The following is an 18,596-nucleotide window of genomic DNA, read 5'->3' on the forward strand; positions in this document are numbered from 1 at the left end:
GATCATTAGAATAGACTTTTCAAGGACAATACAATCTGTTAACATCTGAGCTGAGGCTTCTGTTTATAGAAATAAACATCGCTTCTCCTTGTACGGTATTTCACGTTGTCAAAGTGTCGAATTCTTATGAAGGTGGAGAATTATTATGGTTTGCGGATCGTACTAACGGGGAGAGATAAGGATTATATTCAGCCAGTATATGAGACGTCAGGACCATTAAAATTACACAACGCAGAGGAATTGGATGGAGAGACGATAACACAAGAAGACGTGATACTGGCCAGATTGATCAGGATCTAACAGTTGGTGCCGTGACCCGGATTTGCAAGAGATAAGAACAACGGAAACAGACTTTTCAATGCGGGGACGAGTGAACAACAGCCATCATGGACTCGAGCCAAGCCGGCAAGCGAGGAAAGCCAACCATGGGAGAGAGTCGTTTCGAGCGGCCATGAGGAGCGAGCAAACAGTGGCTGGAGAAATAATGTGAGTTCACTTGCACGCACGTGGTTGTTTGATCTTTAAGCCAAATAAAAACGAACAATAGTGCATCCATAAACATATTTAGTTTGACACAGAGAGAACGCCAGCTGTAATAGTGTGTTTTGGGACAGGCAGAGCGGCACGGTTTTTGTTTTAGAAATCGAGAGTCTTATCTACAAAGCACAGAAGCCACTGTGTAGGAGATGAGAAGGGAGGCAAAGGGGAGATGTCTAGTGGAATTAAAGGGGCAACATCGTATTTAGTTGATTACTGTTCAAAACACAGAAAGCGGGAAGCGGGACTGTGACGTGAAGTGAGCAGTGAACAAACGTTACGGGGGTGGTCGGTAGCGAGAGAATGTTTGAGGCATTAAAGGGACAGTGGGAAAAAAAATAGGCACAGAGACAAGATGGCCGCAACCAGGAAGTGACACGTCAACTAAAACACCATAGAGGAGGAGTAGGTCGCCACCTAGTGGCGGAGGGGGGGGGGGTAGTGCTGGGGAGTTTCCATTACATTCCATTAAAGGGGAACTATCTTATAAATGGCCTTTTTGAGTGTTTAGCATTGTTTCCTAGCTATGTGAACTTATATTAATATGATCTATGTCTCAAAATTCTCATATTGGCGCATTCTTCCAATTCTCCTCTCACAATATTCACCCTCACTGAACTGAGTCGTTTGAAAATGTGCCTATATGTGATGTCATATAGTCACTGCTGCATGTTAATGTTCAGGCGAAGACGACGCTCAGCAGTGGTTTAGGAGCCGCCCTGCAGCCCAGGCTCAAAACAGCTCGAAATCTTGAGGTAGAAAAATGCTGTTTTTGAGGACTTGATTAGAAATACAAAACAATGAATAAAAAAAATATATATATTACAGAGGTGTTCCATAGACTCACAGGAATTGTGTAAAAGTGCCCAAATAGTGAAAGAAATAGTAAAATAAAATAGTTCCCCTTTAATATTTAGAGTTTAATTTAATTAAGGAGTTTAATTTTTTCAAATTACCAACTGCTTGTGTGTATACACGGTGGTGTATGTGAGAACTTTGTAAAGGAACTCAAAGTGTAGAATAGAGCAACGGACCGCTCCAGAGCAACGGACTGCTCCATGTAGATTAGAGCAACGGACCGCTCCAGAGCAACGGACTGCTCCGTGTTTAGGATAGAGCGACGGTACAGCTCCAGGGCGACGTAGACAGCCCTGTGTGGTATAGAGCGACGGGACAGCTCCAGGGCGACGTAGACAGCCCCGTGTGGTATAGAGCGACGGGACAGCTCCAGGGCGATGGAAACAGCCCTGTGTAGTATAGAGCGACGGGACAGATCCAGGGCGACGGAAACAGCCCTGTATGGTATAGAGCAACGTACAGCTCCAGGGCGACGGAGACAGCCCCGTTTAGGGTAGAGCAACGGACAGCTCTGTTGTATGTTAGATAATAGTACGAGTACGTGTATGTGAGTTAGGGGCAGGGAACCAACCTGCTCTGTTGTATGTTAGAGCGATGCTCTGTTGTATGTTATTATCATAATAATAATATCGATATACGGGTTAATTAAATAGTTTAATTATTGAATGGGTTAAATAAGAATTGCACAGAGAGATGAGATGCGGTTAATTAAATAAGTTTAATTATGAAATAAGAGGGAGTTCGATCTCTAGTGGGGCCTTCTCACACCTAATAAATAGGCAGAGTCTTGAAGACACGTCACCAGAAGATCTGGTGCGCGCCAGGGGCCAACCTGGGATGAAGATAGTGCGTCGAAATCGGTTTAGTTGCGGGTGTCACGCCGGAAGACAACAAACAGGGAACAGCCCTGTAGGATAGATATGGGTGTTGAGAAGGTGGGGGACTAATAAAGAACAAATAGCGCCATGGGCTGTAGGACACTCACACCGTCCAACAGTCTGAAAGGGCGTGGCCATGGCAGGGGCTTGCAGAGGAAAAATATATAGAGAACTGGAGATAACTCCATGGAACGAGCTGCAGGCCCAAAGCCACGGTAGACTAATAGAAAACACAGGGTCGAGTGTACAGAAAAACTGCTGGCGTGGTGTTTCTGCTTTCAGAGTCTGGAGAGGGCCGACGGTGGTGGAGACGAGCCTCAACCAAGATGACCGACGGGGCGGAGACGGCCAGGGGGGCGGAGTCCAGCGGTTGCAGGCGGTGTTGCCCAGGGGAGAACGAGGCGGACATCGGAGGGGGCTTTCCTGCGGAGACGCTGTTTAGAGAGCGTTTTGAAACAACAGAGCACGGGCGGTGAATCATGGACAAACAGGGACTTCCTTTCAGAGTCAATCAGTAGAGACGAGACAACAGCGAGAAGTCCTGGGTTCATTGATTAGGAGTATGAGATATAAATGGAGGATTCATATATAAGATATATGTATAGAAGGATATATATATATAGAAGGTAGATAATAGGGAAAACAGTCAAACAACAGGATATAATTATTGAGAGCAGACAGGGGGGCCCTAATTGTTATGAGTTGTTGGATGTTGTTGGTTTTGGTGGTCTGTTTCGGTTCCCTTTGTGCACGAAGGGGGGCGCAAACGGACATCAGCCAGCAAGATCACTGGGTTGACCGCGGGCCGTCTTCATTTCTTGTGCACAAGAGATGAGGTTGGGTTGCTTCAACCACAGTCTATTTTTGGGATAATTAATTAAAAAACCAAATAATGATTTATGATTCTGAAGGGGTGATAAGAATCAAGGGGGGATTGAGAGAAAACAGTGTTTTTTCAATGTATATTTGGTTTATAGACTGATATAAAGAGACGCTTTAAGAGGGTAATACCATTATCATCACGGGTTAGACGGTGGTGGAACCAGTGGTTTCACAGGCACAGGCCGCGTTAGCAGGGTGTTTGTTTTGAATTCCGATCTAAGACACAACAAAGATAATGTGGACACAGAGGCAGAGCGCGATGGTGGTTTTGACAGTAGAAACTGCGTTTTGATGTGTGTGAAAGGTTATTAGCAGTTGTCATGACAGCGCGTCACATGACAACCAGGAGAGGGGCGGGGGCTATCGTTGCTATGGCGAAGATCTATAAGTCGAACCGTGTTTCCGGGTGTGAGGCAGACCAAAAGAAACGAATCCCACAGGAGGGAAGAGACCAAGAGACTCTCTCCTCTTATCACATAGGGGGGGGAGGAAGGATGCCACATCATCATTAGCTTCGGCTACCACAAGGATGGTCTTGGCTAACGACCAGGCCTGACCACTATTGGACTGAATAGCAGAGGGACGACAGACTGAATACACCGAAAGATCATTAGAATAGACTTTTCAAGGACAATACAATCTGTTAACATCTGAGCTGAGGCTTCTGTTTATAGAAATAAACATCGCTTCTCCTTGTAAGGTATTTCACGTTGTCAAAGTGTCGAATTCTTACGAAGGTGGAGAATTATTATGGTTTGCGGATCGTACTAACAGGGAGAGATAAGGATTATATTCAGCCAGTATATGAGACGTCAGGACCATTAAAATTACACAATGCAGAGGAATTGGATGGAGAGAGGATAACACAAGAAGATGTGATACTGGCCAGATTGATCAGGATCTAACACTGGGTAAATAAAGGTTATAGAAATGTAAAAAAAATCTAATAAAAAAAATTGAAAACTGATACAGATATTTTCCGATATCACATTTGAATGCCAATATCGGCCGATAATATCGGTAGGCTGATAATATCGGACATCCCTACTTACTACCATAGTGTCTTTATACCTTTATCATCACTGTACATATTAACACTACAACTCTGTATATACATCTGATTAGCACTATTACTCAGTAGTACTTATTTATATATTTTAAATAGCTAAACAGCTATAGACTGTAAACTAAACTATAGAACTAAACATAATACACACCATATTTTATAAATGTATTACTAAACTATTTGCACTACATCTCTACCTCTTTTGTTTGCATTTTGTACTTTAGTTTTGTATATGGTATATTTTGTATAGTGTTTTGTATAGGTCTTTATTCTTTTTACTTTTTTTTACTGTATGAAGCACAATCTCAGGGGACTCATACAGAACCAAGCATTTCACTGTAATGTACATTATATGTGACAAATAAAACAACACTTGAAACTTGAACTATCTATACAACCTTATACAATTGATTGATTGATAATGTGTAAGACGGTGTAACAAGGTGTAATAAGGTGTAATAACAGGGATGTTCGATATTGGCTTTTTTACCGATATCCGATATACCGATATTGTCCAACTCTTAATTTTCTATACCAATATCAACCGATACCGATATACAGATGAATCTTTTCAGAATCGGGTCCCTTCTGCCACTCCAATGTCACTTCGATGTCAGTTTAGAACTAGCACTAGGTGTTAATTTTCTGCAGTAAACAAAGCGAGGGTACTTAATTTAAGTGCTTAAGTAAATTTTCTGCAGTAAACAAAGCGAGGGTACTTAACCTAAGTGCTTCCCCAGGGAGGGGGTCGGGGGCTACTGCCCTCAGACCCCCAAGATAATTTTTATATGGGCAGTCTGACTTGGGCTACTGTACCATATATTATTGTTGCAATGCATGATAAATAAACAGTGAAAAAAGCTAAGAAATTGGATGGGGCTGGGACATTTGGGACGAATACAAATGTAGGATGAAAATCTTTCCAGCCTGTGGCAGGCAGTGGAGGTGTGAAATCCAGAACAATAGAAGTCACAAAGTGGAGTGGTGGAGTAGTGGTAGAGTAGCAGTAAAAGCTGGACTTCTAAGGGCTTCTACTGTATGCGTAATTAACATTACATATCTCTTGTCGTGGAATTAACACAACATTATGCATACTTTTGACAATAAATAAAATAAGAATTTGTTCTTACTTGCTTGCCTGGGTAAATAAAGGTTAAATAAATGTAAAAAAAATTTAATTAAAATTTGAAATGATCGGTATCGGTTTAAAAAATATATATATATTTTTTAAAACCGATACCGATCATTTCCGATATTACATTTGAATGCCAATATCGGCCGATAATATCGGTAGGCCGATTATATCAGACATCCCTAGTAATAAGGTGTGACAAGGTGTAATAAGGTGTACTAAGGTGGTGAAAGGTAACCGTCTGTCGTGTGGTAGTGAAAGGGTTAACCGTCTGTAGTGTGGTAGTGAAAGGGTTAACCGTCTGTAGTGTGGTAGTGAAAGGGTTAACTGTCTGTAGTGTGGTAGTGAAAGGGTTAACCATTTGTCGTGTGGTAGTGAAAGGGTTAACCTTCTGTAGTCTGGTAGTGACAGGGTTAACCCTTTGTCGTGTGGTAGTGAAAGGGTTAACCCTTTGTCGTGTGGTAGTGAAAGTGCATAACAGCCTGCCCAGCAACATCTAGTTTAATGGTTTGAAGAAAGGGATAATTCACTGCAACACTGTTATTGTTGTTCAGCTCGAGGCCAGAGTGCACCTGTCGAGGAAAACAGAGACAATACAGCCAATCACCAGGTCCATCAACCGCTCTGCACCCAAGACCCGCCCACCCGGCTCTCTCTCCCCCCATTCGCTGTTTCCTGTTGTTCAGGAAGAGGAGCTGAGCTCACGCCACCGAGAGAGAGAGAGAGAGAGAGAGAGAGAGAGAGAGAGAGAGAGAGAGAGAGAGAGAGAGAGAGAGAGAGAGAGAGAGAGAGAGAGAGAGAGAGAGAGAGAGGAGAGAGAGAGAGGAAGAGAGAGGGAGAGAGAGAGAGAAAACAGTTACTTCTTTCTTCTCCTTTTGAAATGACAACTTGTTACAATGTCAATGACATCATTCAGCATATCAGTTTGGAATATTCAGGGTTTAAATTCTTATTTATTTGGTTTAAAAAGCAGAAATCTTGACTTCTTAGACAAGGTTACTGGTTTTGATATTGTTATTTTTCAGGAGACTTGGTGTAAAGGAGACGTCCCTACTGGATGCCCTCCTAACTATAGAGAGATTATTGTCCCATCAACTAAACTAAATGGAGTCACCCAGGGCAGAGACTCAGGGGGGATGTTGGTATGGTATAAGTCACAACTAGCAGACTCTATAGAAATAAAGAAGAAAGGGGCGGCTACGTGGCGTAGTGGGCAAGGCGCTCGCCACGAAATCTGGAGACGCTGGGCTTGCCTGTTCGAGCCCAGCGCTCCACATTTGCTTTCAGTTTAGCTGGTCGTCCGTACTAATACACATTGGCCGTATTAGGGGGTGGGAAACTGATGGGTGGGGATCGGGCGTTGTGGACAGCGACTCCTACAGGTCGGTTGGTGCGCCTGCGCAGTAGAATCAGGAAGTGTCGGGGGCAGCATGAGCCTCCCACGCGTTACTCCTCGCCACTGAGAGATCGAGCTGCGCAGGTGAAAAGATGCGACTGCTGTTACCTCAAGTACCGGAGGGGACTTGTGCTATGTATGACTTAGTCCACATTGCAGCCGGCTTGTGGGAGGCAAGAAACAGCGTTCGTGACAGGGGAGGGTTGAATTGGATGATACGAAATTGGGATGGGAGAAAATATAGAAAATGGGAGAAAAAGTGGATAAAAATAAAATAAAGAAGAAAGGGAAATATCACATTTGGTTAAAATAAAAAAAAAAGGTATAATCTCCAGCGGGAAAAGTATTTTTTTATGTGCAATTTATATTCCCCCAATTGAGTCTCCATATTTCGACGAGGAGATTTTCTCCACCATAGAAGAAGAGACCAGTCATTTCCAGGCCCAGGGATCTGTGCTGATCATGGGAGATTTAAACTCTAGGACTGGTGAGCAGGTTGACTTCACTAGTACCGAAGCAAGGTGACAGTTATATCACTGGAGATCACCTCAATTTCCCTATCCTTACCAACAGGAAAAATTATGATAAAAACACAAACAAGAGTGGAAGACAAGTGTTGAGCTTTGTAGAGCGTTGGGTCTGTACATTACCAACGGAAGGTTGCGAGGGGATTCCTTTGGACGGTATACATATTGCTCAAGACTTGGTAGCAGCACTGTTGATTATGCTATAACAGATTTAGACCTAACCTCCTTGAGAGCCTTCACTGTAAAAGAACAAACACCTCTATCAGATCACTCTCAGATCACTTTGTATCTAAAAAGAGCAGACACAGGTAATATATGCTCTCAACCCTGTAATCTGTACAACATAAAGATGAAATACAGATGGGCTCAAAACAGTCTGGAGCAGTACCAGGATGCTATGGTCAGTGAGTCAACACAGTCTCTTCTAGACTCCTTCCTGGCCCAGATTTACCCTCAGAATAATGCAGGTGTAGAGTGGTGTCTGGTACACATCAACCACATATTTGATCATTTGGCCTCATCATCAAATTTTAAATGCAAAACAGAACAACCAAAGAAAACAAACAAGGAAAGGTGGTTTGATTCAGACTGCAAATCCATTAGGAAGACACTAAGAAATATCTCCAACCAAAAACACAGGAATCCAGATAGTCAGGAACTCCGTCTTAGTTACTGTGAAACTCTAAAGCAATGTAAAAACACACTGAGAACAAAAAAAGAACAATATATACAAAACCAGTTACAATTAATTGAAGAGTTTCTGGGGTCAAATAAATTCTGGGAAAAATGGAACTCATTTACCAAGAAACATAAAAATTAACAATCCATTCAAAATGGAGATACATGGAAAAACCACTCCGAAAATCTTTATAGAAAACCAACAAAGAATCAAGCCCAAGAACACATTTCTAAATATTATTATTTTTTGGCTTTTGATTGGCTGTCACAGGGGTGTGTGTGGAATGTTGGTATTTGGTGGCTATATAACATTCCTTTCCTCTGCTTGTCAATTGTCAGGTCTTCACTAGGCGTTCGGAGATAACACGGGCGGTTCCTGTTCTGGACCACCACTAAGCTCCATTATCTAATTATCTCGTTCTCTTGCCTTGGCATAGTATCCTAGTATTACTCTTTGTGTTCTTTACTATTAAAGTCGAACCTGTTCAAGAGTATACCTTCTCCGTCTCTGTGATTGCCTACAACAATTGGAACTCACCTACCTCCATCCTGACAGAAGACCTGACCATCAGAGTTCCATGGAGGCAATCAGGGCCGGACTGGGGAAATAATTCATACCGGGAGATATAGCGCGAAATATAGCCCCAGTCAGGCCACTTTTTAAGCGGGGGGTCTGGGGGTCCCCCACCAGGATTTTTTTTGTTACAAAGACTTAATTTCCTGCATTCTGGTGAATTTTAGTGCATGTGAATCACAAACTAATGAGCCAACAATTGCTTAGTACAATCTACTGTTATGAACCTCAAATAAAACTGTTGTGGCACTAGCAATGCTACTCTCTCCACCTTCAAAAAGAAAAAAGCAAGAGCACAACATATTTGTCTATTTACTATTATAATACAGTTAACCACTCTCTCCACCTATTCAAACAGAGCAAGAGCACAATACCATATTCACTTTACTGATGCACTACCCATCAACAGTTAAAATAGCCCTTACACAAACATTAAATAACAGACCTTTCATTATTACAAAACTACCTGGCTCACTGCCTGGCTGTTACAGTATTCTGCAGAGTGCCATCTGCCATTCCATTCGCCGCCTCCACTGTCAATCAGTTGTATCGCCTGGTCCCGCCTCCACCAATCACAAGCGGCAGCACGGCTCCATTGTGTGTGTGTGATCCGAGGGAGTCGGGAGAGAGTCAGATAGTTCTCCAACTCTGTCGCAGACAGTGAAATCCTGGTTGTTCCCCACCCACCTAGGTTATCTAACTATCGCGCCGCGCCGCCGCCACAACTAGAAACAATGGCCTGGCAAAAAAAAAAAAAAAAAGATTATAATATTTTTTTTAAATTTTTTATTTTTTTTATCTGTGCAGGCCAGGCCACCGGGAAAACTCCCGGTGCTCCCGATGGCCAGTCCGGGCCTGGAGGCAATCATGGAGATGCTCCAGGCACAGAAGAGTGCACAGGAGCGCATGGAGGAACACCAACATCTGGTCAGCGCCGAGTTGGTTCGGCTGGGCGGGATCGTCAGCGCGTCGCAGGAGACGGCGCAGTCGGCGCTCAGCACAGCCCGGCAGGCACAAGTCGAGGTGGCGGGGGTAAGGACGACGGTGGGTGAGACGGCGGCAGGAGAGGCGGCGTTCAACACCACGTTCAACACCGAGGAGAGTCGGGGAGCTCTTGGGCACCAGGATCGGAACCAGGAGCCACGGCTACCCGCACCAGGCCGCTACGCGGGAGCACCGGAGGGATGCAGGGAGTTCATCACCCAGTGCTCACTCGTGTTCCAGCTGCAGCCACGCTCATTCCCCTCTTCCAGAGCACAAGTCGCATATATTATCACCCTCCTCACCGGTCAAGCACTCTCCTGGGCTACGGCCGAATTAGAGAGCGGTTCGCCTCTCTGCGATTGTGTGGACGACTTCACCAGGGAGTTGAGAAGGGTATTCGACACTTCCCGAGTACTCTCGGTCTTCGAGGCCGGTGGGCGGCTTCTCGCTTGCCGGCAGGGCTCCCGCACGGTCTCAGAATACGCCATAGAATTTCGGATCGTGGCTCGGGAGGCGGCTTGGCCGGAAATTCCTTGTGTGGTCCTATTTCTCAAGGGACTCTCCGCACGGATGCGAGACAAGTTCTCTGTGCGTGAGATCCCCGAGCAGCTGGAAACGCTCATCAACACCGCCATACGGATGGACAACCGACATCGGGAGAGAAAGAGGGAGCGTGAAGATACTACCCAGGTACGTGTCCTTTCTCCTCCCGTTGTTGACATCTTCCCGCATTACACGAGTGGGCCACTGGGTGATGAATCCATGCAGCTTGGGGCGCTGTCGCTCTCAGACGACGAGCGGCGGCGCTTCATCGAGGAGCGACGCTGCTTCCGGTGCGGCCGCACCGGTCATCGTTTCGGCAGCTGTCAGGAACAGGCTGGCTCAACTCGGCGCCAGTCGGGAAGGGGAGGTGCTCCGCCGGGCCTCGAGAGGGCGCCAGCAGGTGGGCTCACCCCAGCACTACCATCTGACTCACGTACATTTCTGGAGGTGGAGGTTAACTGTGGGGGTAACGTTAGGGGAACGAAGGCTCTCATTGACTCAGGGGCGGCGGGCAATTTCATTCACTTGGGGTTGGTGAGAGAATGGGGAATCCCGGTAGAAGAGTTGGGGGTTCCCATTCCTGTCTACGCCCTGGACGGTCAGCCCCTGGGCAGTGGGAGCGTCACACAACGTACTGTCCCTATGCACATCCGGGTGGCGGGTGGGGGGTGGGAGTGGGTTAAATTATTTGTTATTGTCTCCCCCTATTCTGTTATGGTGTTGGGTCATCCCTGGTTGTCTTCATGTGTACGGAATATTAATTGGAGCACGGGCAAGCTCTCAACGGAGGTCGACGTGAAGTCGGTCGTCGGCGAGAGTTTGTCCACTCCCTTGTCTCCCTTCCCCTCTTCTCTTTTTTCTCCTTCTTCTCTTTCCAGGGTGGTGGGGAGCGTCGCAGATTCTGTTCCACCCTCTAATCCCGATTTGATAGGGGTTCCTGAGATCTATTGGGACCTGGCGGACGTTTTTAGCAAGACGCGTGCTAAAGCACTACCGCCTCATAGATCATACGACTGTCCCATTAATCTTCTACCCGGTACCTCCCCGCCTCGCGGGCGAATGTTCTCTCTCTCACGCCCCGAGACCTTGGCCATGAACACCTACATTGAGGAGGCATTGCTTGCGGGGCACATACGTCCTTCCACATCCCCGGCCGGCGCTGGTTTCTTCTTTGTTGACAAAAAGATGGGGATCAGCGTCCGTGCATTGATTAAAGGGGATTGAATGACGTTTCCATCAAGAACCGATATCCTTTACCTCTCATGGACACGGCCTTTGAGTGCTTACAGGGGGCACAGGTCTTTTCTAAACTTGACTTACGTAATGCATACAATCTGGTCAGGATTAGAGAAGGAGACGAGTGGAATACTGCATTTAATACACCCAATGGTCACTATGAGTATTTGGTCATGCCCTTTGGTTTGGCTAATGCTCCGGCAGTCTTCCAAGCCCTGGTTAACGACGTGCTGCGAGACTTGATTGGGGTGTCGGTGTTTGTTTACCTAGATGATATCCTAATTTTTTCTCGCGATATGGTGCAACACCAACTGCATGTTCGGGAGGTGCTAGACCGTCTCCTCAAGCATCAACTATTCGTTAAGGCTGAGAAGTGTGTGTTTCACACTGATACCGGTTCCTTCCTGGGCTTTGTGTTGACGAAGGGTGATCTACGCATGGATTCGGCCAAGGTGAGTGCAGTCTTGGACTGGCCACGGCCTTCGTCGCTCAAGGGGTTACAACGGTTTTTGGGCTTTGCAAATTTTTACAGGCGCTTTATTCGCAACTTTAGCGCCTTAGCCAATCCGTTAACAGCTCTCACTAAGGCCTCTCTCCCTGGCTTTGAATGGTTGCCTAGGGCAGAGTCGGCCTTCTGCGATCTCAAGCATCGGTTTACATCCGCTCCTGTATTGATCCGCCACGATGCAGAGGTTCCGTTCATTGTGGAGGTGGATGCCTCTGACATCGCTGTGGGGGGGGTGCTCTCTCAGAGGTGCTTAAAGGATGGGAAAGTGCACCCGTGTGCTTTTTTTTCTCGCCGTCTGTCATCAGCCGAGCGCAACTACGACGTGGGTAATCGGGAGTTGTTGGCTATCAAATTGGCACTGGAGGAATGGAGACATTGGTTGGAGGGGGCGGCACATCCTTTCATTGTTTGGACCGATCATAAGAACTTGGCTTACATCCAAGGGGCTAAACGCCTTAACGCTCGCCAGGCCAGGTGGGCGTTATTCTTCACACGATTTCGATTTACCATCTCCTATAGACCCGGGTCCAAGAATATCAAACCCGACGCGTTATCGCGCCAGTTTGATCTTCCTGGCCGGGAGGAGCAGCCCCATCCCATTATTCCACCGGCCTTGATTTTGGCACCCGTGTCTTGGGGCATAGATAAGGTGGTAAGGTCGGCGCTGGCTTTTGATTGGCTGTCACGGGTGTGTGTGTGGAATGTTGGTATTTGGTGGCTATATAACATTCCTTTCCTCTGCTTGTCAATTGTCAGGTCTTCACTATAGGCGTTCGGAGATAATGCGGGCGGTTCCTGTTCTGGACCACCACTAAGCTCCATTATCTAATTCTCTCGTTCTCTTGTCTTGGCATAGTATCCTAGTATTACTCTTTGTGTTCTTTACTATTAAAGTCGAACCTGTTCAAGAGTATACCTTCTCCGTCTCTGTGATTGCCTACAACAATTGGAACTCACCTACCTCCATCCTGACACTGGACTACCCAATCAGTGAATTAGAATTGGAAGACAAATTAAAAGCTCTGCAGAACAAAAAAGCATGTGGGACTGATGGCATATTAAATGAGATGTTAAAACATACAAACAGAAAATGCAAATTGGCCATCTTAAAAATATTTAACTTGGTACTAAGTGTGGGATATTTCCCTGAAAGCTGGAGTGAAGGACGGAGACAAATATGATCCCAACAATTATAGAGGCATCTGTGTTAGTAGTAATCTGGAGAAATTATTTGGCAGCATCCTAAATTCAAAATGATAGATTTCCTCAATGAGCACAATGTCTTAAGCAAAAGTCAAATTAGATTCCTGTGGAACAGCTGACCACATTTTCACCCTACACACACTAATCGATAAATATGTAAATCAAAATAAAGGAAAAATTCACGCATGCTTTGTCGATTTCCAGAAAGCGTTTGACTCAGTCTGGCATGAGGGTTTACTTTTTTAATTAATAGAAAGTGGTATAGGGGGGAAGTCCTTTGATGTTATTAAATCCCTATATGAAAATAACAAATTGGCTGTCAAAATTGGAGATAAACACACAGACTTCTTCCCACAAGGCAGAGGGGTGAAGCAATGCTGCAACCTCAGCCCCACACTGTTCAATATCTATATAAATGAACTGGCATTATTATTAGAACAGTCAGCAGCACCTGGTCTCACTCTCACAGACACAGAAATTAAGTGTCTCTTTTATGCAGATGACCTGGTCATACTGTCTCCTACTAGAGAAGGTCTTCAGCAAAGTTTGGACATTCTTCATCAGTACTGTCAGATCTGGGCCCTGACAGTGAATATGAAGAAAACCAAAATTATGACCTTCCAAAAAAGATCCCAGTTACAGAGAAATTACCCAGAATTCAAAATAGGTGCGACCCAAATAGAACAAACAAATAGCTATACATATCTAGGTTTACAAATCAGCTCCACTGGAAATTTCCACTGGAATCAACTCACACAATCACAACACAAATTAGAAACATATTTGGCCCTAAACAGACAGTATACTGTGGCAGACTACCTCAGCACAGTAACTGAATTTGACAAGGTACAGACTGAGTGACCATGGTTTGGCGATAGAGAAGGGCAGACACAGACAGACCTGGCTGCCCAGAGAGGAGAGGTTGTGCTGTCTTTGTGATGAGGGAGCCGTAGAGACAGAACTACACTTCCTAACACAATGTGAAAATTACAGAAATATTAGGGAGGAATTCTTTCCAAAAATTTAAATAATTTCCCCAGAATTCCAAAGTATGACAGAAGTGCAGAAATTGCCATTCCTCCTGGGGGAACAGAAAGAATGTGCAGTTTTAGCTGCAAAATATGTCAATTCATGTCACAAGAAAAGGGACAACCAGTAGGACACATATACTGTATACATGTACCATGTTTTACTCACCGCACCCTCTCCTTTATTTCTTTGATCTTATATTGTTATGTGGTTTATGTCATAATTGTGCTTTGGCAACATTTGTGAAATTTCATGCCAATAAAGCTTTTTGAATTGAAAATTGAAAATTGAGAGAGAGAGAGAGGGAGAGAGAGAGATGGAGAGAGGGAGAGAGAGAGAGGGAGGGAGAGAGAGAGGGAGAGAGAGAGAAAGAGAGAGAGAGAGAGGGAGAGAGAGAGAGATAGAGAGAGAGGGAGAGAGAGAGCGAGAGAGAGAGAGAGAGAGAGAGAGAGAGAGAGAGAGAGAGAGAGAGAGAGAGCGAGAGAGGGAGAGAGAGAGAGAGCGAGAAATATGAGTAATACATGTACTCCACAATGGTAGAACAAATTTCCCATCAGTCAGCACAGCCGAAACCTGCCGCATTTTCCGCTGTCGACTAAAAACATACTTCTTCAATCAATATATGAAAAAAATAAATACTAATCTTCATACTGTCTTTTTACTATTATGCACTTTTCTACTAAGGACTCTACTGTGGCTGTATATATTACTACCTACTATTGATAATAATTATGTCTATAATATTACTATGTACTCAAGAGTGTAGCACTCAAATTCAACACATGGCCACTCTTACTTGCCCTCGCTGTACCGTTCCTGCTGACTTGTACAGAACACGATGGTCCTTAAGGTCCCCTGAGTTTGCTCGGAACAGGGTAAATCTGCATTTTGCTACGATGCCCCTCTAGCTCATGCAATTTTTTGTTTTTTATTATTATTATTATTATTATTATTATTATTATTTTCTTATTTTTTTGGAACTGTACATAGCCATTTTGTTATTCAATTTCATAGTATAATATCTACATCCTGATCTGCAATGCACACTTTTTAGAACTGTATATGGTCATCTTTATTTTAGTCATCTTATTTTATTCTATGCTAAAAAAAAATTTTGATCCACTTTTTCTCCCATTTTTCCATATTTTCTCCCATCCCAATTTCGTATCATCCAATTCAACCCTCCCCTGTCTCGAACGCTGTTTCTTGCCTCCCACAAGCCGGCTGCAATGTGGACTAAGTCATACATAGCACAAGTCCCCTCCGGTACTTGAGGTAACAGCAGTCGCATCTTTTCACCTGCGCAGCTCGATCTCTCAGTGGCGAGGAGTAACGCGTGGGAGGCTCACGCTGCCCCCGACACTTCCTGATTCTACTGCGCAGGCGCACCAACCGACTTGTAGGAGTCGCTTGTTCACAACGTTCGATCCCCACCCTTCAGTTTTCCCTCCCCGTAATACGGCCAATGTGTATTACTGCGGACGACCAGCTAAACTGAAAACAATGTGGAGAGCTGGATTCGAACACGCGAATCCTAGCGTCTCCACACTGGTGGCGAGTGCCTTGCCCACTACACCACCTAGCCGCCCATTCTATGCTAAAATTATTGTAATTTTATTATTGGAGGCTGCTATAGTCGAGGGACCACAATAAATAGATGTTCACTCTTCTTGCTGTAAAGTACTGAAATAAGTGACAATAAATGAATCTGAATCTGAATCTGAATCTGAACTCCAGCAGTCCAGCTTGAGATTCTCCCCTCTGTTGCAAAGTTTAAAACCTTGATCTCCAACATTTATCAATGAAGTTGTACATGTTTTACTTGATTTGTTGTCCTTGCTTTTTGCCTCGTCTTGTTGTCTTATTGTTGTGATTTTATCGTTTTTTGCTTAAGTCTGTACGTACACTCGACGTGACTGTAAACGAGGGAAACCTCAGTTGCCTCTCGAGTTTAAATAAAGAAATTAAATTAAAAAAAAAAAAAAAAAATGCCCATGGACTGCCCTCCCCCCACCCCCTCCTGTAACACAGGAAGCAGCTTGACAGGAAGATGGAGTGATGTTAATTTAGGACACAGGAAGCCCAGTGCTTAGACAGCCATCCCTTTCCTGTGGGAAGGAGAGGTGTGATCCTGCGCCCAGTAGCACCGCTGGTGGGTCCTTGTGCCCTACCACCTACACAGGCATATATGTTCGCTCTCAACAAGCGGGCGGTCTGGTGGGTCCTTGTGCCCTACCACCTACACAGGCGTATGTTCGCTCTCAACAAGCGGGCGGTCTGGTGAGAGCACTCCCTCCATCCCACCACAAGCATTGTTATAGTTCAACTCCTGATCATGTTTTTTTTGGGACTTTCACCGATACAAAACATAAATATATGACATAAGTAAATATCATACATTATGTATATGTTTCCTGTGGCTGATTAAGTACTTTATTTAAAATTTCTGATGAGACCGTGTTGTTGTTGACTTGACATCCCCACATGCATTCATGCAGAAGGACCTCTCTAAATGTATTTCTTACCAGAGATAACCTTTCAGGAAATAAGTCATTAACCCTTTCACTACCACACTGCCAAAGGGTTAACCCTTTCACTGTGACAATACAGAAGGTTAACCCTTTCACTTTCACCCTTTCTCATCAAACAACGTCTTGGTTAACTAAGACCAAACCAACTGTTTAATCTCTAATCAAACAACAATGTATTGGCTAACTAAAACGGTAAATGGTATCTATCTATCTATCTATCTATCTATCTATCTATCTATCTATCTATCTATCTATCTATCTATCTATCTATCTATCTATCTATCTATCTATCTATCTATCTATCTATCTATCTATCTATCTATCTATCTATCTATCTATCTATCTATCTATCTATCTATCTATCTATCTATCTATCTATCTATCTATCTAGAGTTGTGGCCACATTTCTTTCTTTCTACCTAAAACTCTCTCCTTCTCTCTCTCTCTCTCTCTCTCTCTCTCTCTCTCTCTCTCTCTCTCTCTCTCTCTCTCTCTCTCTCTCTCTCTCACATGCACGCACGCACGCACACACACACACACACACACACACACACACACACACACACACACACACACACACACACACACACACACACACACACACACACACACACACACACACACACACACACACACACACACACACACACACACAAACAACCACGGCCGTACACTATGTCCTTTCCATTGTACACAATGTGAAACAGGTTGTAATTACCCCTGATGTCCAAAGCAGCTGAATGCTGATCGTTTGTTCCTGGAAATCTTCACTGCGGGGGCCCTGCACCCTGCGTCATCTCTGAGTGTGATTTGGTGACCCTACACCTCCCCTCCTACACCAACCCCCCTGCACACCCCCACCCTACACCTCCCCCCCCTACACCTCCCCTCCTACACCAACCCCCCTGCACACCCCCACCCTGCACCTCCCCTCCTGGCCAGAACACTCCTGCACCTCCCCCCTACACCTCCCCTCCTACACCTCCCCTCCTACACCTCCCCTCCTACACCTCCCCTCCTACACCCCCCTCCTACACCTCCCCTCCTACACCTCCCCTCCTACACCCCCCCCTCCTGCACCTCCCCTCCTACACCCCCCTCCTACACCTCCCCTCCTACACCTCCCCTCCTACACCTCCCCTCCTACACCTCCCCTCCTACACCTCCCCTCCTACACCTCCCCCCCTACACCTCCCCTCCTGCACCTCCCCTCCTACACCTCCCCTCCTGCACCTCCCCCCCTACACCTCCCCTCCTGCACCTCCCTCCTACACCTCCCCCCCTACACCTCCCCTCCTACACCTCCCCCTCCTACACCTCCCCCCCCTACACCTCCCCCTCCTACACCTCCCCTCCTACACCTCCCCTCCTACACCTCCCCTCCTACACCTCCCCTCCTACACCCCCCCTCCTACACCTCCCCTCCTACACCTCCCCTCCTACACCCCCCTCCTACACCTCCCCCTCCTACACCTCCCCTCCTACACCTCCCCTCCTACACCTCCCCTCCTACACCTCCCCCTCCTACACCTCCCCCTCCTACACCTCCCCTCCTACACCTCCCCCCCTACACCCCCCCTCCTACACCTCCCCTCCTACACCTCCCCTCCTACACCTCCCCTCCTACACCTCCCCCTCCTACACCTCCCCTCCTACACCTCCCCTCCTACACCTCCCCTCCTACACCTCCCCTCCTACACCTCCCCTCCTACACCTCCCCTCCTACACCTCCCCCCTACACCTCCCCTCCTACACCTCCCCTCCTACACCTCCCCTCCTACACCTCCCCTCCTACACCTCCCCTCCTACACCCCCCCTCCTACACCTCCCCTCCTACACCCCCCCTCCTACACCTCCCCCCTACACCTCCCCTCCTACACCTCCCCTCCTACACCCCCCTCCTGCACCCCCCTCCTGCACCTCCCCTCCTACACCTCCCCTCCTACACCTCCCCTCCTACACCTCCCCTCCTACACCTCCCCTCCTACACCTCCCCCTCCTACACCTCCCTCCTACACCTCCCCCCCTACACCT

This window comes from Notolepis coatsorum, assembly GCF_963971535.1.
Source record: "Notolepis coatsorum genome assembly, chromosome: 10".
Classification (NCBI taxonomy): Eukaryota; Metazoa; Chordata; class Actinopteri; order Aulopiformes; family Paralepididae; genus Notolepis; species Notolepis coatsorum.